Source organism: Panthera tigris, chromosome A3 (genome assembly GCF_018350195.1).
Source record: "Panthera tigris isolate Pti1 chromosome A3, P.tigris_Pti1_mat1.1, whole genome shotgun sequence".
NCBI classification, from domain to species: Eukaryota; Metazoa; Chordata; class Mammalia; order Carnivora; family Felidae; genus Panthera; species Panthera tigris.
Window position 1 is genome coordinate 67511345 of NC_056662.1, and position 21914 is coordinate 67533258.

At 40.3% G+C, this 21914-nt stretch overlaps 1 long non-coding RNA gene across 1 annotated transcript in view; it reads left to right on the forward strand.

Moving 5' to 3' along the window:
* Nucleotides 1-10095: 10095 nt before the first annotated feature.
* The window catches only part of LOC122237315, a 91561-nt gene continuing 79742 nt past the window's right edge, over nt 10096-21914 (forward strand). The window contains exon 1 of the long non-coding RNA XR_006215716.1: nt 10096-10226. This is a non-coding gene — a long non-coding RNA (uncharacterized LOC122237315). The remainder of the gene's footprint in view (nt 10227-21914) is intronic.

Sequence of the window (21914 nt, forward strand, 5' to 3'; positions counted from 1 at the left end):
GTACTGAATTGTGCATGTGGGGCTGACATACTGGAAGGACAGATTTCAGCAAAAGGGGATCAGCAGGCTTGGAGGGTGCCCATGAGGGGTGGGCAGCGCTGGAGATGATATATAGAGCTTGAAGGGCGTCTGACTGGAGGGATCCAGGAGGCAGCTGACTTGCCCTAGTGCCAGGCAAGGGAAACTGAAATGGCGGAATCACACTGGGGATCTTACATCAGCGATTCTCAAACTTTAGAGAATTTGCTTGAGAAGGAGACTTAGGGGGGTGTACTTTGGGAGAGTCTGCTTCTGTACCTTTGGCATCATGACAGGAAATATACATTTTCAAAGTGTCTCAAGTGACTTTTTTTTTTTTTTTTGGAGAAGGGACCCCAGTCCCCTCTCTGAGAAACTCTGCTCCAGAATAGCAGATGAAATCCAGGGAGAGAGTGGTGGATGAGAAGTGGGGCAGCCTGGCACATCTACCAGAGGGAGGAAGAATCAGGGGAGCCATCAGATGGGTTCAAGGACAGTCAGGCAGAAGGTAGACTAGAGGGAATAGACCATCCATGCAAGCAGTAAGACAAATGATAGGCCAACACAAAAGAAAAGTTTATTCTACCTTGAAATTAAAGATACAAAACTTAAAACCCTACGGATGACCTGACTTACACTAAATTAGCCAAGAGAAGGGCCACTTAAAGGAAACACCAAGTGAGTAATAATTGTAAAACAAATACACTTACTCGTTTGAAATGATTTAAGCCTTTTGGGAAGCAATATGGTAATTCTCATCTAGATCCAGGCATATGTATATGCCCCTCAACCCTGGGATTCTAAACCTGAGACTTTTCCAAAGTGAATGATTGAACAGAATAAAAATGCCATGAGAATGAAGATGTTCAGTATGGGAGTATTTATAGGAGATGACCTGAATATTAAGCAGTATTATAGTGATTTAAAAAAATTATGATTCACTTAATCAAAGAAACAATCACTGAAATATTAAAAAGTAATTTGTAATAATTTGACTTATTTAGAAACATAGGAGAGTTGGATATGTCACATAAGAAAGGATCTAAACCAATATTTACATTGTATGTCCAATAATGTAGACATGTTCCTTTGAGGAGAGAAGAATGGAGTCATTTTCTGTCTTAGTCCCACACGTCTAAATCAGCACCATGCTCTGTGTGCCTGGCAATGTATAAGGCAAGTCGCAGATACCAGTTGGTGTTTTGAGCAGTTATGTCAATCTCAGGTGGCCAGGGTAGCTCTGTAAACATCCTAACTGCCCTCCTCGCTGGTTTGATTTCCAAATCTTCCTTCTACCCCTTGCCTCTTTATGGAGCTTAGGAGACCACCTCTGACCCTTTGCACTTTATATCCGCGTCTTGGTCTTTCCCGCTCTGGGCTTTCACCTTCCCCTCAGACTCTGCTGGGACTGACTTTTGCAGTTTTAGGCAATCTCAGGTAGTAGCACCCACCTTAACAGTCACTTAATAGTATGTTTAAGATTTTACTTAAACAATTTTTTTTTTTTTGCATTGGGGCACCTGAGTGGCTCAGGTGGTTGAGTGTTCAACTTCGGCTCAGGTCATGATCTCGGGTTGTGGGTTTGAGCCCCATGTGGAGCCTGCTTTGGATCCTCTGTCCCACTCTCTCTCTGCCCCTTCCTCCCAATCCCCTCTTTCTCTCAAAAATAAACAATTTTTTCCCATCAAAGTAATATCCCTGCTAGAACTATCCAAAGATAAAGCCATACCTAATATTGAAAAGTAGAATACTTTCTCATCATCTTTCCTTCACCTAAAACCCTGGCATTGGCTTCATTTCTAAATAATACGTGTTTTTTTGCTATCTGTTTTAATTTTCTATTGATGTATAATAAATTACCACAAATTAAGCAGCCTAAAAACAACACATAGTTGTTATTATAAGTTTCTATGGGCCAGGAGTTTGGGCATGGGTTAGCCGGTAGAGGGTGGGCAAGGTTGGGGAGAGGATCTAATGGCCTAATCTCTCTGGGTATAGATTTTCTACAAATAGAGCTGGTTTCAGCCCCACTTCCCCACCCCCCCCACCCCCCTGCCACAGCCACCCCTCAGCTTCTGCAATAAGTTACATTTTCAAGTCCTGAGACTCTGTGGATCTACAAGTGGAATTGGCTTAATGCTTATCAGCATTCCTTCCCGCTGGGCTTTTGGGTCACACTGCTTACATCAGCTACTGCTTTTCCGTTTGCTTGTTATCTTCCAAATATTTGTTGAAATCTTTCACCTGCAGTTATGAATTAGTATGGGTCTTCCAAGAGGCAGATTCTAAGATGATCCCTGATGCTCAGGGATTTTGTTAGGAAATCATCTGAGTGAGAGAAAGTGAGGAGGGAGCCAGAAAAGGCTGAGAGAGCATCGCAGAGAGATGGCAATGAGGGAGAGAAGGAAAGGAGGCTGGGTGGAAGCACCCTAGACCATAGTGTAGTGTAAGGCTGGTCAGCTAGACTGGCAGAAACACGTGAGCCAAAGGTGACTGTTGTAGAGGTCCTATGTCTCCTGGGAATGCCATGCTCATTCGTAAGTTGACAGCTGCCCTGGGGAAGCATGGCCTGGGCAACTCAGCTGTGGAGGTGGGTTTCAAAACCCAGCAGGGGGCCCTTGGTCAATTACACTCCTATAGATGGAGGCCTGAGCTGTCTCATGGCTGCCAGAAACTATTTCCTCTCTCATTGTCTTTATCCTTTGGATGATTCCTTTTTTGGGAGAAAGGTGGAGAGAGTGTATTTAAAAAAAGACCTTGCTACATTGTAGTGGCTTCTAGGAAAGGAAAGGAAATAGATGGGTGCAGTTCTGTGTTCATTTTTTTCAATCATTTAAAATAACTCTCTTCAAAATCTACATAATGTATTTATACTTTCAAAGAAAGTTTAAAGAAGAAGGAAAAGGTGATCTGAAGGGCCATATGCAAAAAGCTGGAGAGGATAGAGACTGAAAAGGCTGTGGGACTTGCTAACTAGAAAGTCATTTGTGAACTTATTGCTGGTTCCACAGTTTTGGGGGTGACAGCATGGAAGAGACTATGAGGATGGGTGTGCACAGACAAGTTGGTCAAGAAGTTAGGTGGCAAAAGGAAGAAGAGGAAGAGAGCATTACTCTAGGAGTGAGCTGGGTAAAGGGAAGGGAGATCCTAACAGGTTCCTTAGTAGACATAAAAAGGAGCCAGAGTGGAGGGAGAGATAGAGGATGCAAATAAGAAAGGACATCATGAACATGGTCTAAGTGGAGGCAGGGGAGGGGATGGGGACCAAGAATGCACATAGAGGGCTAGTTCCAATAGCAAGAGCAGTGCCTCCCCCTCAGAGACTTGAGCAAAGGAAGGAGGGAGGGGTGGACATAAAGAAATGGTTAAGGGATATATCAGTTAGGATTGCTTTTAGTTGCAACTAAAAACTTCATACTGTGGCTTCAAGAAGTAGGGATTTAGGTGGTAGGCAGCCCAGAGCCAGTATGACAGCAATAAGATGCTGCCAAAGACTCAAGGTTTTTCCATCTTTCTGTGCCATCTTGCTCCATGAATGAATGAATGGTCAAAGTGTTGGGAGATAACTATAATATTCTCATTAGGACTTTTCTTTCTTTTATGGAAAACAATGTGAATGACCAAACCATGGCACTTTGTTTAAATGATCTGGTGTATTAACAAACTGAATACCACATGGCTTTTAAAATACGTAAATGAGATAGGGAGGCAAAAAAAAAATCTAGATTCTGTAATGTTAACTAAAATAAAATTTTTTTGTTGTTTGTCTTTTTTTGTTTTTCACCCTCATGTTGAGGGCTGACTTTCAATAGATCACAGTGAGGGAATGGCTTTGCTACATACGAAACCCTGTAAAATCTTAAAATAATATGGGTGCATTGACTGCAATTGCAAAAAATTATATCTGTACAGTTTTAAAGGAAGGAGAGACCATTGTATCTTGACATTCGTTTAGGTTTTATGGTGAAAAGGGCTGGGATTTTTCCTTTTTGATGATTCTGCTTATATTTCACCATAAAGTTGTTACTATGTAATTAAAATATTAAAAAGCCCACATGGAACATTCCTTGAACTATTTGAGAAGAAAGGCACTCCAAAAATGAAAGCATGGTCATCAACATATTCGCCCATCATAAACACACCCAAGGAGCATCATTAAATTCTGATAACTAGGTTCCAGCCAGAATGTTGGTGTGGTGAAGTGAATCCTCTTGCTGTGATCAGCACTGTACTGCTTGCAATGGTCAGCCTGCGATGAGGATGAACAGGGTTTTTGGAGCTGTGGGAGGCGTGGAACATGTGGTATCACCTGGGTGGTTCATGAAGGCCTCTTCCCCAAATCTCTCTCTACCTCCTGCACAGGTCTGCAGTTCTTCTGGGGAGCAATACTTTCTTCTGTTCAAGGGGGGGCACTGTGACCTTCCACTACATATAAATGATTATGTTTTTCCAAAGGAAAGGTTTCAATATCTGTGAAGAAAGAGTGCAGAAAACAGGGTTGGTTCTGGATGCACTGAAATCTAACGTCTTCCTAAACATGCTGAGGATGAATCTAGCATCTCAATTCAAACGACCTCCAGTCCCTCATTCCTGAATTCTCTCCCCTCCTCTTACATTGTACAAAGATGCACAGGGCTGGAAGGGCTGGGCAGGGCCCTCTGATTTATCGTTCTGCCTCTGTCAGTAACTTTAAGTCATCCCAGTGAAGTAAGTTCCTCCTATTTTTAAGAACCAGAAGATGTGGCGCCTGGGTGGCTCAGTCGGTTAAGCGTCCGACTTCGGCTCAGGTCACGATCTCGCGGTTCGTGAGTTCGAGCCCCGCTTCAGGCTCTGGGCTGATGGCTCAGAGCCTGGAGCCTGTTTCAGATTCTGTGTCTCCCTCTCTCTCTGCCCCTCCCCAGTTCACGCTCTGTCTCTCTCTGTCCCAAAAATAAATAAACGTTAAAAAAAAAAATTAAAAAAAAAAAAAAAAAAGAACCAGAAGAGGATGTTCTTCAACATCTCTCAATCATACATTCCTTGTCTGGTAAGACTCACCCCAGAAATGCTTCCTTAAGCTAAACTTCCTAAACTAAATTCCTCACCTGCAATTTCACAGCTTTTTACTTGTTGGATTGCCATCAGAGATTAAGAATCCTTAATCATAGCCCTTCAGAATTTTTATCTGGCAACTCTAACTAGGTGAGGGGTCATCTAATCCTCCTTTGCTAACACTGTGCTCAGCGACCTAGGAGCTCAGAGACTGATGGACACTCTTTCTAGGTCTGGAAAATGAGGAGAGTAATATTCGCCTTTCTTCTCCTTGCATGCACCTTGTAAAGACCCATAAGATAATATGAATAAAATAACTCGGGGAAATATGAACAAGCTCAAGTTAATATTAACATCCTTTTCACTTTTCCCTTGAGTCTTTGCTATCATCCAAGTCTTCTCTGCTCCTCTAGCACTGGCTTTGGCATCTCATAGCATTGCCAGTAGGAGCCTCACGGTCTTCCAGCCACCCCTGCTCTGCCCTCTGACTTGCAGCTCTGTGCAACCCACAGCACCGATGGCTCGGTCTGAATGGATTCCTTGGGGTTGGTCTCTTCCTTTACCTCCTTTGTAAACTGCTGAATCCTTACAGACATGTGGTTCTCAACTGGGAGTGTTTCTCCTCCTTCCTCCCTTCCCAGCAGAGGACACTGGGCAATTTCTGGAGTAATTTTTGGTTATCATAGTAGTGGGTAGAGGCCAAGGATGCTGCCAAATACCCAATGATATAAGACAGCCCCCCACCCCCAAGAATTGTCTGGCCCCAAATAGTTGAGGCTGAGAAATTCTGTTATATATTAAAGCTCACATATTCTTTTTTTAAAAGAGCCTTATCAAGGTCTAATTGATATACAGGAACATAGATATATTTAAAGTATACAGTTTGATGTGTTTGACATCACCACATGTGAAACCATCGCCACAGTGAAGAAAACAAACATACCCATCACCACCAAAAGTTTTCCCTGTAGTTTTGTAAGTTAGCCCTCTGCTTTCCACCCACCCCACCCTCTCCTACCCAGTGAACCACTGGCTTGCCTTCTGTCACTCTTAATTAGTTTGCATATTCTAGAACTTTATTTAAATGGAATCATATACTTGTTTTTGTCTGGCTTCTTTCACTCAGTGTAATTATTCTGAGATTTATCCGTATCATTGCTGAATGAGTTACTCTTGAAAAGGAAAGATAAGCTTATGGTTGAACAAAGGGATATGACCTGTAGGCCCTAGGTCACTACTACCCACTCCTTTGATGATTTGCTTCCTATATGGGATACCTCACTCAGCTGTTGTATAGCTTTTTGTTTCTGTTTTGTTTTCAGTCACTTTTCTTATCATGGTCCTCAAGACTTGCCAGTGAGACCACCTGGCCAGTGGTCTTCTAATGGGAGACTTCTGATTTCTAGGCTCTGTTTCCTTTAATTCATGAAACCCCATTCTTTCCCCTTCCCTCAAGAAAATCCCAGAGAGCTAATATGTAGGATACTAGTTTGAGAAATACTGCCCTGACATAGCTTTTTTTTTGTTTTTAAATTTCTACATTTCAGTTTTTATGCACATGCAGTGCACATACAGAGAAATAAGTCTTGACACACCATCTCTAAGTGTCCATGCTTAGCTGGTTTCCCCATGTTGGTGCTCGGAATCTTCCCTGGAATGATATCCAGTCTAGGTATCAATATTTAGTAATAGCAGGATGGATTCTTTAACTGGGGACATTGTGAAGACCATAAAGAAATTAGTTGACAATAGATGAACTCACATATAATTGAGAATTATGTGTATTTTTCTACATGGGTAGCCTAGACATACTTTTATATAGCAATGACATATGTTTTTGGAGTGATATTCTTGAATAAATTTCAAGTTGCTTCTTTCAAGATAAATGATAAAATATTTATTCTTAAGAAAATAGTCCTCTTTTTGGTCTGTTCTGTAATTTTCTTTTCCAACTGTTTCCAAATAGCCTGATCCTATAGCATGTGGCCTATTCTTATCTCTTCCCACACAGTATGGTGTGGCGTGATTATTTCCTCATATTAATATTTGTACTATTTTTCTTCATCCAGCTCTTGGTTTTTGCATCTGCAATGGTTCTCCAGGTTCATTTTAAGTATCAGATGTCATTATTATGGCGTGGATGTTTTGCTCTCCTCCACACACGATGCCCTGCCCTTGGCAGCTTGTTACTTGGAAAGGCTTTCTTCTGTCTATGGTGGTCACTGGTCATCTTGCAAACTTAGTGTTCATTCCATTTGGTAGCAGCAATCTGCTTTCTTTTAGGCGAACCCTCTGTCCCCTCTTTAATGTGTTTGGTTAACCTATTGGTCTAAGTACTCTTTGGCCTTCAACTCTCTTATCCAAGAGGTGGCAAGCACATGACCTGGGTTAGCTCCATCAGACTCTTCCCTGGGAGTTTAGTCTTCAGTGGTGAGTGGTGGCTGGAGCTGAGTCATTCTTCTTTCATCTGTGAGATACTGACTGAAATTCTTGGAACTGTTCCTTTTCTGTCCTTCTTGAGGACTGCTCGTTCAGATCTTTCTTCAGTTCTAGGACATTACCCAATGTCTGTTGTCCCAACAAATTATTATTATTATTCTGTCTGTATTTTTTAGAGTCAGTTTCAATTGCTTGCAATTAAAGAACCCAATCATATGCAAAGTATCTCTATTTTTCTTTCCATACATGGTCTTTTCTGTCCTTTGTTCCATTGCCCCAAAGTAGAACGGTCTGCTTCCTCCTTTTAGTAAGCAGATTGACTTCCTAATTGTGCACTGAATAAGAGCCTGCCCCGACTGACCTTGGTGACCCCACTGAAGAGACTGAGGAATGCCCTCAAGAGCAAGAGGAATGGACAGGTGATTTCTCTGGAACTCCAACAAGACACCAGGACTGGGGGAAGACAGTGAGAAAGCCCTGTGAGGACTCGGGCTCAGCAGCATGAGAGCACCTTGCCCAAAGCAGTGGCAAGATTTCAAGGGAGGGTGAATGATCAACCTTCAGAGCCTAGCTTTAGATCCCTTAGCTCTCAAAGGCAAAAATTCCTTTACGTTTGGCTGGTCATTGAAGCAGAGATACCAGACTTCATAGTTCACTGTGGAGTTCAGCAGTGAACATGATGATAGAGGTCCAGAGGCCCTTACCCCGATTTTCTGAGCACCATGGAAGGATACTAGATTCTGGAGAGACGCTGAGGAGGAAGGAGACCCTGGTAATGCCGGAGATCAAAATTCTTGCAAGTCTAGGAGGATGAGAAGTCAAAATGGAAATTAATTTGATTTAATAAAAATAAAGAAGTAGGTTTTTTTGGTATCCCTTAGTTTGTAGACTTGAGATTCATAATGGCTATAAGCCCTTAAAAAATTCTCACCCAGAGATTAACAAGTGTATTGAGTGCCAATTCTATCCCAAACATTAGCAAGACTCTGTGGGTAAAGCAAAGACATAGGAACTTTGCCTGAGTCTTCCAAGAGAATACAGCCAACTTGGAGAGAGAAGACTCCAATAGCTTGGAGGAAATAAGATACCTTTATAAGAGATAGTCATCAGCATCTAACAACATTTTAAGAGCTGCCACATGTGCTTAATTGGCAAATGAGTGGCCTGGTCAATAACAGCATGAATTCAGTGGTTGTAACATTAAAGGAAAGTGGGAGGAAAAAAATAATTTAATGCTTTTTGTTCCAGTAAGGGTGAGTGTGCTCGGTTGCTTGTTCTGAGAAAAGGAACAGTTTGTTCCTGCATCTCACGACTTCCCAGGGAGCCATGCTTTGCCAGCCCGTGGTCTCAAGGGTCCCTCTTGCAGAGATGGGGGTCAGGCTGACTGGAGCAGTTTGCAGAAATCAAGCAGGCTGATAATGCGCTTAAAGATGTTTTCTGTTTGTCTTTTTTCCCTGTCTTCTCAAATACACAGCACTTGTCCAGGTCAGTGTCACAGGAGCTTATGTTCCTTTTAAGCAATAAGACCCAGCAGGCAGGGGATTGCTTCGGGATTAGGGGAACTCAGATTGGCTTTGTATGTCAGGGACATGGGCCTATTCTTCCATGCCAGTATCCAGCACAAGGTTGTTTGAAAGCCTTGCTTAAAAAACCTCAAGTTATGGCCAACTTGGAGCTCTGGGCTTTGACGTAGGCAAGGTGAAGAGATCAGATGAAGTTCCCTGTGAGGTTGGGTGGTTGAGGAAGGGATTTGAGAGTCATGTCAGTGTAGAGTTTGTTCCAGGATATTCTTGGATTAGACATAACTCCATTTTGGAGCTTGGTGTTAGTATCTGTAAAATGACCACCAGAATACAGATAGAACTTTAATCAAAATTGAAATATCCTACATTAACATATTAAGGAGTGGCCATTCACTTTACAACAAAGATTGTTCCCTTTATAAGAATTCAAAGTAAAATCCTTTTACAGGACACTTGCCTTTTATTAAAAAGTGGAACATGATTTGCAAAATGTGTTTGTATTTTCAGCTTTGAAGGGAAATCTCAGTTGCAAGAAGAGAGTTTCACATGTTTTGCTCTATTCCTTCACTCTTCCACCCATCTCCTCCTCTTCCTGTGAAAATTATGAGGATAATGTTTACATGGTGCTTAACAGATGTTTAAGATCTGAGCTGAAAAATCCAAACTGGTGGTGTATTCATCAGCAAAGACGAACAGGGGTTCATCCTCCAGTGGCTTCTAGACTGGCAGGGAATAGGTCTGGGTTCTGGTCCAGGCCTTATCTCTAAATAGTGGGGTTCCTTTGTGACAAGTCTTAGAATTGTAGAGCCTTTGTGTTGGGACAGAATTAGAGGCCATCTAGTGCAGCCTTCTTCTGACAAAGGCATTTCATCTACAATATCTTAACTGATGAGTATCTAGTCTCTTTATTTTCTGGGCCTCAGTGGGCCCGTCTGTAGGACAAGGGAAGTTGATCTTCAATTTGAATCAGAGAGCAAGGTGGGAAGGGGAGGTTTGAGTGAGTAGAAGCCAGGATTCTGAAAACTAAATGACATCACAATCTAGCAAAGGCCAAGCTGTCCGAATAAGAACTCTTAGGGAATTAAATATGCATTCATTTGTTCTGCACAGGTGTACCCTCCTGTGGTCAATAGTGAGGAAAAGTTATGAGACTTTGAGACACTTGCAGTGTGCTCTGAACTTCCTACAGTTCTACTGCAACATGTTTAAAGGGAGGTAAGCAGTGAGTTTCCTGCATGTTTAAGCTGAATATTATTACAAGGTTGAGCAGCCTCCACTGGCCTCTTCTCTCTTGCTTCAGGTCTCCCTGCCCCCTTCTTTTTACAACATGCAAACCTCAAGGGCATGCAGTTGGGTCTGGCTGAAATCAGCTGAATGTTTACAGGGTTTATCCAAGGAAGAACCCTTGGGTCATTGTCATGGCAATTTTGATAATACTGACAGGGTGCAGATGTGGCTGTCCAGGGCAATCCGAGAATGCATCCTACCCTCCAGCCTCAGCCACTGCTTGGGGCAAGTGGGGCTTAATAACCATTTTTTTTTTTGCATTCTCTGTACACACACAAAAAAATCAAATATTTCATTTAGAGTGAGAAAAAAAAAACTCTGTAAAGACTGAATGAGTCACTGGTAGAACTGGACAAATAGGTCATTTCTGCATAACTACATTGTTTCTTTATTGTCTGTTAACATGTCTATTCATCCTCTCCAACCAACCCCCTCCTTCCCTGCTGCACTCAGATCTGGATATGGACTCTGCAAGACCAGGGATCTTTTCCAGTTCATCTTCTGATGTCTCCAATGCCTAGGTACTTAACAGAAATCCAGCAGTGTTTGCTGGATGAATGAAGAGCTGGGCATGTGATGGTAGAGAGATGTGTTAGGAGACTCCTGGTGGGCAGAGACTGGATGAAGGTAGAAATGAGTGGTGTGAAGAGGCAGGGGCTTCTGGTGCAGATGCCAGGACAAAAGATAGAAGGGAGTGAGTGTAGCTGGTGAGGCAGGATGAGGATGTCACCCCTTCAGTGGCAAGGCCTTAGCCAAGGCTTTTGAGCATGGAATCAACACCATGAATATCAATGCCCAGAAAAGTAGAAGTTAGTGTCAAAATATTTGGAGAATTAGATAGAGTTGGAAAGAGCTTGGGGGCAGAAAGATCTGCAAGGAGGGTGAACTTGTTTCCTTGAAAAAGTACAGCGTGAAAAAGGCAGTGCTAGGGGAGCCTGAGACCTGTTATTGCAGGCCCATTTATCTGGCCAGGAGTGGAGCCAGGACAAAGATGCAAATGCCCAAAGAGTTGGGCACCAACTTGTACATGAGTGTTCGTAGTAGCATTATTCATACTAGCTAAGAAGTGGAAATAACTCAACTTTCTATGAACTGTTGAGGGGATAAACAGAATGTGGTATATCCATTTAATGGAATATCATGTAGCAATACAAAGTAATGAGGTATGGAATCATGCGACAGAACAGATAAAACTTGGAAACGCTCTGCAAAGTGAGAGAAGCCAGTCACGGAAGACCCTGTGTGGATTTATTCTATTTATATGAAATGATCGGAGTAGGCAAATCCATAAAGACACAAAGTAGGTTAGTAATTGCTGGGGGCTGATAGAGGGAGGAATAGGGAGTGACTGCTAATGTGTACAGGGTTTTCTTTGGTTGGGGGTGATGAAAATGTTCTAAAATTAGATTGTGGTGATGATTACTTTTTGAATATACTAAAACCCATAAAATTATACAGTTTAAAAGGGTGAATTGTATGCTATGTGAATCATGTCTCAGGTGCCCTTATTCCCACCTGCTGCCCAACTGACTATGGATGGATTTAGAATGGCATCCACTTTCTTAATTTAGTCCAAGATACTTCTTGGCCTGGGGCATTTCCTTTCTGAAGGGCTTACAGCTAGGGATCCTGTGACTTAATGTGAGTGTTTTATGAGTGAGTGGGGGCAGTCCAGTGATTAAGAGCACCATCTTTGCAGTCAGAGAGACAAGAGCTCTGATATTTGCTACTTATTCAACCACTTTAAGTCTCAATTTCCTTATCTGCCAAATGGAAATACTTTGCGTACCTACCTCTTAGATTTGATCTGAGATGTATATGGAGTTTGTAAACAGTGCCTGGCTCATGAGTGTTCAACAGCAGCTGTTGCTATAATTAATGATGATTATGATGGTATAAATGCTCCAGCCTTCACTCTCCCTGATGATTATCTGACTTGATGCTTCGAGTACATTTTGGAGAGCAAGTAAGTGGCTTTCGACCCTGGAGATAAAAGTGGAAGACCGAAAAGAATAGAAAAATTTATTGACAAGCTTGTGTGGATATGCATGGAAAAATGAGCTCTTGTATTTGCATTTGATTTAGTTTCTCCAGTGAAAAAAATGCTAATGAATATGATTAAATGGCTGTGCTTAATCCTGCAATTTAAGAGGGAAAAGAAGTCATTAGCAAGTTGATTCTTATTACTAATACTCAAGGTAATCAGCCTCAATTGCAGAGACTGATTAAAAGTAAATGTCCAAATGAAAACACGGGGCTTAAATTAATGAAAGTTGGAGCCCCAAATATTTAAGATAGTAATCTGTGGTTCCACAGTAAGATTAAAGCGATTAAATTATTGGCCATATTTGAACAGGAACATGTGTATATTTTGTCTTTGTCTCTCTAAATAAGGATGGGGAGTGGAGATTTCCAAGCCTCATGCTTCAATAAAAACTTTTCATTTTTCTCACTCAGATATTAGCTGTTTCATTCAACTTTTATTCTCTCTCTGATAGTCACATGACTTTTAAAAATTCTGATAAGACTTGATAGAAATGCCTCACTGAAGACTCCTCTGAATCAGGTCACCATCAGTCATTACTTACTGGTCTGCACTTTTACATGAGATAAAATACTCAGAACTAACTCACACATTAAATAGCAGATCCTAGCAGGACAGTAAGACTCTTGACAGAAGAATATTTCCGAATTTTTGGCCATGCTTCTCTTCTGTCACCAGCTAAGATATCAAACTGTTCAGTGCTGGAATACTTTAGTTTTAGAAATATGTGTTTTGTAGAAAATGAAATGATTGCAAGTTAAATTCTATTTTAAGTGTTGTAAGGTAGCTTTCCCCTTAAATTATCTGGTAGATCTTTTAGAAAGAGCTGCCAAGTGTCCTCTGTTTCTTACCTTCAATTGTTCCCTTTCTACTGCCCTCTTTTTTAATTCCTGGGAAGGTGCTCTGGTGACTCCAGCATCCATTCCTCAGTCCCTGACCACTACCATTCAACTCTCTGTTTCTGTGAATTCAGTTTTTCTTGGATTCCATGTGTAAGTGAGTTCAGATAGTATTTGTCTTTCTCTGTATGACTTACTTCACTTAGCACAATACCTTCAATGTCCATTCATTCTGTTACAAATGGCAGGATTTCCTTATTCTTTATGGCTGAATAATATTCCTATGTGTGTGTATATATATATATATGTGTGTGTGTATATATATATATATGTATATATATGTGTGTGTGTATATATATATGTATATATATGTGTGTGTATATATACGTATATATATGTATTTATATACTACAATTTCTTTATCTATTCATTTATTGATGGACACTTAGATTGTTTCCATGTCTTAGTTATTATAAAGCTGCTATTAACAAGGGAATGTAGCTATCTTTTTGAATTAGTGTTTTTGTTTCTCGTATCTTTTTAAAAATAGCCATTTTAGGGGTGTCTTGTTGGCTCAGTCAGCTAAGCAGCCAACTCTTGATTTCAGCTCAGGTCATGATCTCACAATTTGTGAGTTCAAGCCCTGATATGGGCTGTGTGCTGACAGCACAGAGCCTGCTTGGAATTCTCTCTCTCCCTCTCTCTCTGCCACCCCCTCAAAATAAATAAATAAACTTAAAAAAAAAAAAAAAAAAAGAACTTGTCTATCCCCTTCATTTAAAAAAATAAATAAAAATAGCCTTTTTATCAGGTGTGAGGTGATAACTCCCAGCTTTAATTTGCATTTCCTAATGATTAGCGACGTTGAGCACCCTTTTATGTACATGTTGACCATTTGTATGTCTTCTTTGGAAAAATGTCTATTCAGTTCCTTGCCCAGTTTTAAATCAAATTGTTATTATTTGTTATGAGTTATATGAGTTCCTTATATATTATGAATATTAACCCCTTCTGAGATACATCATTTGCAATTTTTTTCTCCCATCCAGTAGATTGCCTTTTCATTTTGCTGATTGTTTCTCTTGCCTTACAGAAGCTTTCAATTTGGTGTGGTCCCATTTATTTATTTTTTGCTTTTGTTGCTTGTGTTTTTGGTGTCATATCCAAAAAATCATTGCTGAGAATGAATTAAGGAGCTTTTTAATTTTTTTCCAGTAGTTTTACAGTTTCATGTTTTATATTTAAGTCTTTAATTTATTTTTGTAAGTGGTATAAGATAGGGCTCCAGCTCATCGCCCTTTTCAGTGTTTCCTGGCTACCCTCTACTCAACTTTTCCCATTTCTACCAACTTTGTAGACAAGTCATGTGAACTCTCTCAGTCTCATTTCAAATGTAAAGTAGGCATTGTATTGATGATCTTCTGGGTAATTGTGAGGATTAAACATATTAATCCTACATAAATATATGTGTAACAAGCCTAGCGCAGCACTAAACATATAGTACACACTCCATAATTGTTGTTTATTTCCTTTCCATTTTTCCCCCATTAAAAATTGCTTTCACAATAAGGCATTAAGGACCAGTAAGAATGTTTAATGAGTTACTATTCTTTGTGGTATTTGCATGTTATTCTATGTAATTAGTTCAATCAATCATACCTCATTCCATATCAGTGGATATTTTTTGTGGGCCCCTGTATTCCAGAAACTGTATTAAATTTAGCACTTAAAAATTGAGCAACAAAATATTAGGGGTCCAGTGTTCCTGAAATTTTACCTAGCGAGTTTGAACCTAAACACACAGACCTGGTAAGATACTTGAATTATCTTGGTAGTATGTTACAACTCACATTATCAGGCTATCTTTCCTGTCTGAAAATTGCACTGTTTGGTGGAATGCCTAAAAACGGTCACCAGAGTTGAGAACTTTACCATCTCTGAAGGCAACGATGGAAAGAAACAGACTCAGGAAAGGCAGCTCACCAAGCAGAGCAGTCTCCCCAAATGTTGCTGTTTTGTCTTAATAGGTCTGTGTTTTTGTAGCAAACCTGTCTGACAGAGGTGTGTTCGACATCATTCTCTAAGGATCCTGAACTTCATGATAAAACGATTCAGAATATCTTCTGATGAGAAGCACAAGGAGGAGTCAGAGATTTCCTTGGGGCTACTTAGCCATAACAGAGATAGGACCATATGCAGAACTAAGAGAATTCAGGAGATAACATATTGAAGGACTGGGTTTGCAGGAAGGGTATGGATGATTAGAGCAGGGGCACAATCCTGGATTTCTTAGCACTTTTTAATCCAAAGAGCTAAAGAGCCTCTCAGCCTGCTTATGAAGAGAACTGGCATAATTGCTACCCCCTTTATAGGTGAGGAATTGGGAAGCACAGATTCAAGGCCTCTCTTACCTGGCTCCAGCTTACCTGTTCCTCTTTATCTTCAATATTTTAGTATCACCTCGGCAGCAACCATACCCCCCTTTTTTATCATTCCGCAATTATACTAGGATCCCTTCCCAACTCTGTGTGGAGGAGGGAGGTAGACTAATCCCAATACACAGATGAGAAAACCATGGCTCAGGACGCAAATGATTTGCTGAAGCTCACCTGCTTAGTCATGGCATGGCTGGGACAAATTTAGGCTTCTGGACTGCCAGTCCATTTCCTGATGTCCCTAACCTCCAAACCTTAGGGAAATGTGAATTCTAGGAAGTCCCCTCAGTGCATGCTGAATCTCTACATCCAGACCGGCATATGGAGCAGGTGGAAGAGGAAAGGGAGCACTACCTATCCATCAGGCTCCATTTACTCCTTACCCAAAGATTCTTCTTCTAGCAACTTAACCACTTTCCAGAGTCAGCATTTAGTGATGATTGTAAAAACACAAACAATTTAGCACAGGACACTCTGAACTATAAACTCTGGTAAATAGGATTGGGGGAAGATTTAAGTGGAAGGGACAGCTGCTATAAAGACTTAGCAGGAATTCATTAGGCTCCACAGATAAAGCAGATAAAAGATCCATAACCACATACAGGAAGTGAAAGGAAAATCCTAAATCATTAAGATGCAATGAGGTCCTGCCACACTCATTAATCAGATCATCCTCAGGGGTCATGGCTCAAGTATTCAAAGGGACCAACAGAAGGGAGGCTCCTACACCCACCATTTTCCATGAGAGCAGCGTCTTATTGGAATGTGTGGATGTGTCAGAAATTTGATGTTATCTACCAATTTCATCTATCATTTCTCCTCTGATTATTTCTGTTTCCATGTACTAATATTTGCTTTCTTGCTCTTTCACCCTTTGTTCCTTCCCTTTCTCCTCTCTCCTGTGCCCCTTCCCTCCCTTTCAAAAACTCCATTCTTTTTCTTTCTTCACTCACCTCTGTCTTTACCAGCTCTTTCCCACCTTCTCTCCCTCCCTTCTTATTTCTGCCCTCCTCAGACTCTGGGAGGACTTGCCTTCCTCCTCTTTTTCATCCTTATCTCCCACTGCCCTACATGCTCTCCCTGTGGGATTCACTGATTTCCGATTTCCCTGGTGGGCTGTGTGCAGGCTGGGGGTGGGGGCAGATGCACACAGGACTGGCTCTCTCTTTCTCTTTTACATTTCTTTCAACACTTTTTTTGAGAGGTGTGGAGGTAGAGCATAACCTGACCAGTTAATTTGGTCCAAAATTGTTTGCTTTTATCATTAAATCAGATGTCTTCAGATTTCTGTGTTAAAACCAAACATAAGATAGCTGAGAAATATCTCACAGTTTCTTTGGAAATTGCAAGGGACACAAGTGAAACGAATATTAACTGTTACAACATGTAAGGTGCCTATTTCTCACCTCATGCTGTTTAGCACAGATTTTTCTGAAGAGAATGCCAGTATGGTTTTCTACTCCCCTTTTCTCTGACCTTCCCTCAGAAGAGATGTAACAGATTCTCAAGAATTGAGAATATTTTATTGCAATTTTTATACAGTTTTTGAAGTAATTGCTTGTAAGTGGAAACAAAGAACTAAAGAACTTTGGAGCAAAGATGTGTCACTTTCAATAAATCAAAAAAGAGGGAGAGTGAGTGTTATTAAGAGACAGAGGGAAAACTGCTTGGAGGACAAATTCCGCGTGCGCGTGTGTGTGTGTGTGTGTGTGGGCATGCGCGTGCGTGCACAGTGTGTGTATGTGTGTGTATTTGTGGTGTTTGTGGTGTGTGTGTGTGTGTGTGTGTGTGTACGTGTATATTATTTCTGCAAAATTTTGAAGATCCATTCCAGTTTTCTAAAATTGCTGGTGAGATTGTGGTATGAATATCTGTACTTCCTTTTCATAGGAACGCTCTGGATGCACCCTTCACACGTTCAGCCACAGCAAAAAGTAATTTTCCATACACCAGGGGGCTGCAATTTGAGCACTGTAATGATTAGTGATTTCATCCAGTTGTGGTTGACCCCCTGCTCATTTTTATATATTAAATGTTAAAAATGTTGAGAGTGCTGGTTGATTGACATTCCAAGGGAAACTTTTGTGTAGATAAAACATACCGAGAAAAGCCAGGGTGCTGGGAAATTCAGGGTGAAAAAGAGAAAGAAATAAAGAAAGAAAAAGAAAATAATCATAACAGAAAGGTTCCTCAAAGTCTTTCTGAATGTGAAAAACGTTTACATACTTAGGCTGTTTGATGTGTTAGTTCCTATTTAATGGGTTTTCACCTCCTCCCCAGTGCCATTCTGGTGCTATACCCCTCCTCTCTTCTCCCCTGTCATCTCTCTCCTGCTTCTCTTTCTCCTCTCCTTTCCTTTCTTTCTTTCCTATTCCTCCAGAAAGGAGCTATAAAATGCTTTCCAAAGAGGCAGGCTCTCTAATGGTGGCTGGTTGCCATGGAAACACACAGTTTCCAAGACCTCAGAGTGATCTGGGGTCAGAGCCTGCTTGGGTCAGAGGCCAAGGCTGCCCCTGAGACTTCTGGGTAAGGGGAACCAGGAGATATAAGGTCATTTGAGGGGTAGGTCAGTGTCCACAGAGAAAGGCTAGAAAGATGGCATCTAAATAGTTATTTCTTCTGTCTCACACTATCCACAATTACATTTGCTTGCTGTTAGTAATATAGATGAATGCAGCTGTGAGTGTAAGGGGTTGAAAAATAAGAATAATTACTGTGTTTTTCTGCTGTTTTCTTACTCTTCTCTATTTATAAAATGATATGGTTCATGTCTCTGAGGAAGGGTCACAGTTAGAAGAAATTTTTTTTGCCAGCTATCAACAAAGAATGGGTATTTTGGTAGAATAAAAAAGTTCAGTTTTATAGATGCCAAAGTTGCCTTTGTTTTCCCAAATCAATAGCATCACATTTTACAAAACACATCAAATTTTGCTGAGATTATTTTATTATGGCCCAGTATTTCAACCTAGGTAACAGAGGTGTCATCTGTGTCCCAGAACAGGTTTCCAGAAAGCTCAGTTTTCCTCTCTTGAATCTGAACACAAGGATGAAGGCTTTCTCTCCACTTCCCCATACAGCATTGAGGGCCACACCTGTCTTGGAGGTTATGTACCATCATGGATGGGGGCAGAGGTAATGGGCTAATTAGATGAGGAGGGAGCAAAATTCACTAACTCCTCACCTTTATTTAGTTTGGGGAAAATCACCTCTCTTTTGATTTTTCTCAGAGATACTCCTCTCTCCTTTTCTTGTTCTACCTCCTTGACCCCAAAACCAGTTATCCTGCTGTTCATTCACAATAGACCCCAGAAGCCCAAAGCCCAAATCATTCGAAACTGGTATTTTTTTCCTGGTAGCAAGAGAGCTTGCCCTTCAAACCATCCTAGAAGATGAGGGAAGTTTGTACTCCACCCTTTAGAAAAACAGCAACAAAAAAATGCAGTCAGGTTTGCAGTTAAAACAGATCACCAGTATTTTGACCATATAGTCTGTAGAAGAATACACCCCTTAACATTGTGTCTTTGTAGCTCCTTCTATCAAGAGGTAGGGTCTGTTTCCCTACCATTTGAATCTGGGCTGGCCATATGATTTATTTTGACCAACAGTCATGCTGGCAGTGATGCTGTGGGATTTATAGGCCTAGACCTCAAGAAGCTTTGCACCTTTGCTCTCACCCTCTTAGAAAACTGCCCTGAAGTTCTCAGGCAAACTAGCAGGATCTAACCTCCTGGAGGGTGATAGGCCACCTGAAACACAGATGAGGTGTCCCAGTGGAGGTCCCTAGGCCTTTCGGCAGCAGGCAGCCAGCACCAGTCCTCAAACAGGAGTGTGAGGCAATCCTGGATATTCTATGCTAGTTGAGTTCCCAGATAACAGCAGTTATATGAGTGAAGAACTGCTTATTTGTGCCAGATCCAAATTGTTAACCTACACACTCATAATCAAATAAAATTGTAGTTACTTTAACTCACTAAGTGTTGGGGTTGTTTGCTACACAGGAGAGGATGTCTGGTATAATCATCCATCACTCATACCTATTTCATCTCCCTGTATGTTTCCAATATAATTTTACCATAATTTGATACCATTCATATTCATTATTTTCATAATTGATAACTATGTGACATTGTTCAGTTTTTCAGCCAAGCATTGTTATGAATGCCTTTCCTTTCTTGTCCAACTTTTGGTTTTCCTATAGTTTTTTTTTTTTTTTAATTTTCCTTAGCTTTCTGGTATCTTTTGCTAAGTCTTCTCATATCCTTCAATAGCTCTGTAAAGTGACTCTCAATCCAGTTTTTCACACCATAAACCTGACAGAAGATCTAGAAGTTTTATTTTCTTTTGGAAACCTCCCTCTCAGAGCCTTTTATGCTTCTGCTTTAACTGGACTTGTTGCCATCTAAAATGGCTGCTCAACTCCTGTCTTGGGACTTACTCTCCTATCATATTGTGGATTCTATCTACCTCTCTTGCCCTGAGTCCCCAGTCTATGGCTTCCACATATTCTCCTTTTTTTTTTATAGTAACTTTTCTGTTTTTCAGGAACTTATACTCTAGTGGTTTTTTGAGAGGTGTGCTTAGGAGGTCTATTTTTTGAGACCTTGAATGTAAGGAAACGTTTCTACCTTTACTCTTGATCAAAGTTTGGCTGGGTATAGAATTATAAATTGGACATTATTTTCTTTGATTATTTTGAAGACTTACCTCACTATCTTCTTGTTGATAGTATTGCTGTTGAGAAGTCTGATGCCATTCTTATTCTCAATTCTTCACACGTCATTTGTTCTTTCTTCCTGGGATCTTTTCTTTATCCTCTGGATTCTGAAGTTTCACAGTAATGTCCTTGGTGTGAATATTTTTTGTCATTATACTGGGCCTTTATACTTTTTAATGTGGAGACTCCTTTCCTTCTATAATACATATTATAAATTCTTGTATTTTTTTCTTTGATAATTTTCCTCCCAGTATTTTCTCTATTGCTTTATTCACAATTCCTAGTTTGGGATGCTGGACGTCTTAAATCTCTTAGTTTTTATTGATTTGTCTTTTTGTTTATGTTTTATGAGCTATGGTATGGCCTGAATGTTTATGTCTCTCCCAAATCATAGGTTGAAATCCTAATCCCTAACATGATGACATTTGGAGGTGGGGCCTTTAGGAGCTAAGTAGGGTTAGATTAGTTCGAAGAGTAGTCCCTCATGATGGGCCTAATGCCCTTATAAAAAGAGGAAGATACAAGAGAGAGCTCTCTTTCTCCACATGCACATACCAAGGAAAAGCCATGTGAGGACATAAAAAGAATATGGCTGTCCACAAACCAATAAGCAGGCTTCTGTCAGACACTGAATCTGAAGGCACTTCGGTCTTGGAGATCCAGAACTGTGAGAAATAAGTATTTGTTGTTTAAACCACCCACCAGAACTAAGACAAGATATTCTTAACTTTCCTTTGTAGCTCCTTTCTTTTTTTTTCAGTGTTCACTAACTTTATTTATCAATGTCATGTACCTCAAGAAGATTCACAGATTAATCACTAAGTCAATTTCTAAGCATATAATAAACTATTAGTTAAAATTTTCATTCAGGAAGGAGATTAATCAGTCACATATATGGATTTAATCCACCAATGAGTCATGAGTAAATAAGACTCATTTCAAAAATTCATTTTGCCAACCATTTGATATGTTTTGCACCAAGGCACAATGTAACCATTATAAATGATAATATTTTCCCACTTTTTCGAAATAAAAGGAAACATTTAATAAAGGAAACACAGTATACATTTCCAGACCTCAGATTTAGTCAGAGGCACAAGTTTTGTTGAAAGGCTATGTATTTATGTCTCTTTATGGAAATGTCAATATTGTCCAGCCTAGACCACTAGGAACACCCCTGTAGTTGAATAAGTTGCAGTAAAGGTGAACACATACCTTGGGGAAACCACTGACTGCCCCTGTAAGGGAGCGTTAGAATGTATCTATTATAAGATATACACTTCAGCTGGGTAATTTGAGGGAGGGTCTAAGGAAGTGGAGTTTGCTCTAGATAGGATGCTATCAGAAAGGGATGGTAATTGTATGATAGACCATTTCTTTCTTTTTAATTTTTTTTTAACAGTTAAGAAGTACTTTTTAAATATCAAAGATGTGCCAGCAATAGTTTGCCAGTATGGAAGGCACAAAGTGGCCTACAGCATGATCTTTGTAAAAAAAAAAAAAAACCCAAAAAACTTTCAGTAATGTATGTATGAAGTGTTAAGACAATCTTTAAAAAAAAATTTTTTTTTAATGTTTATTTAT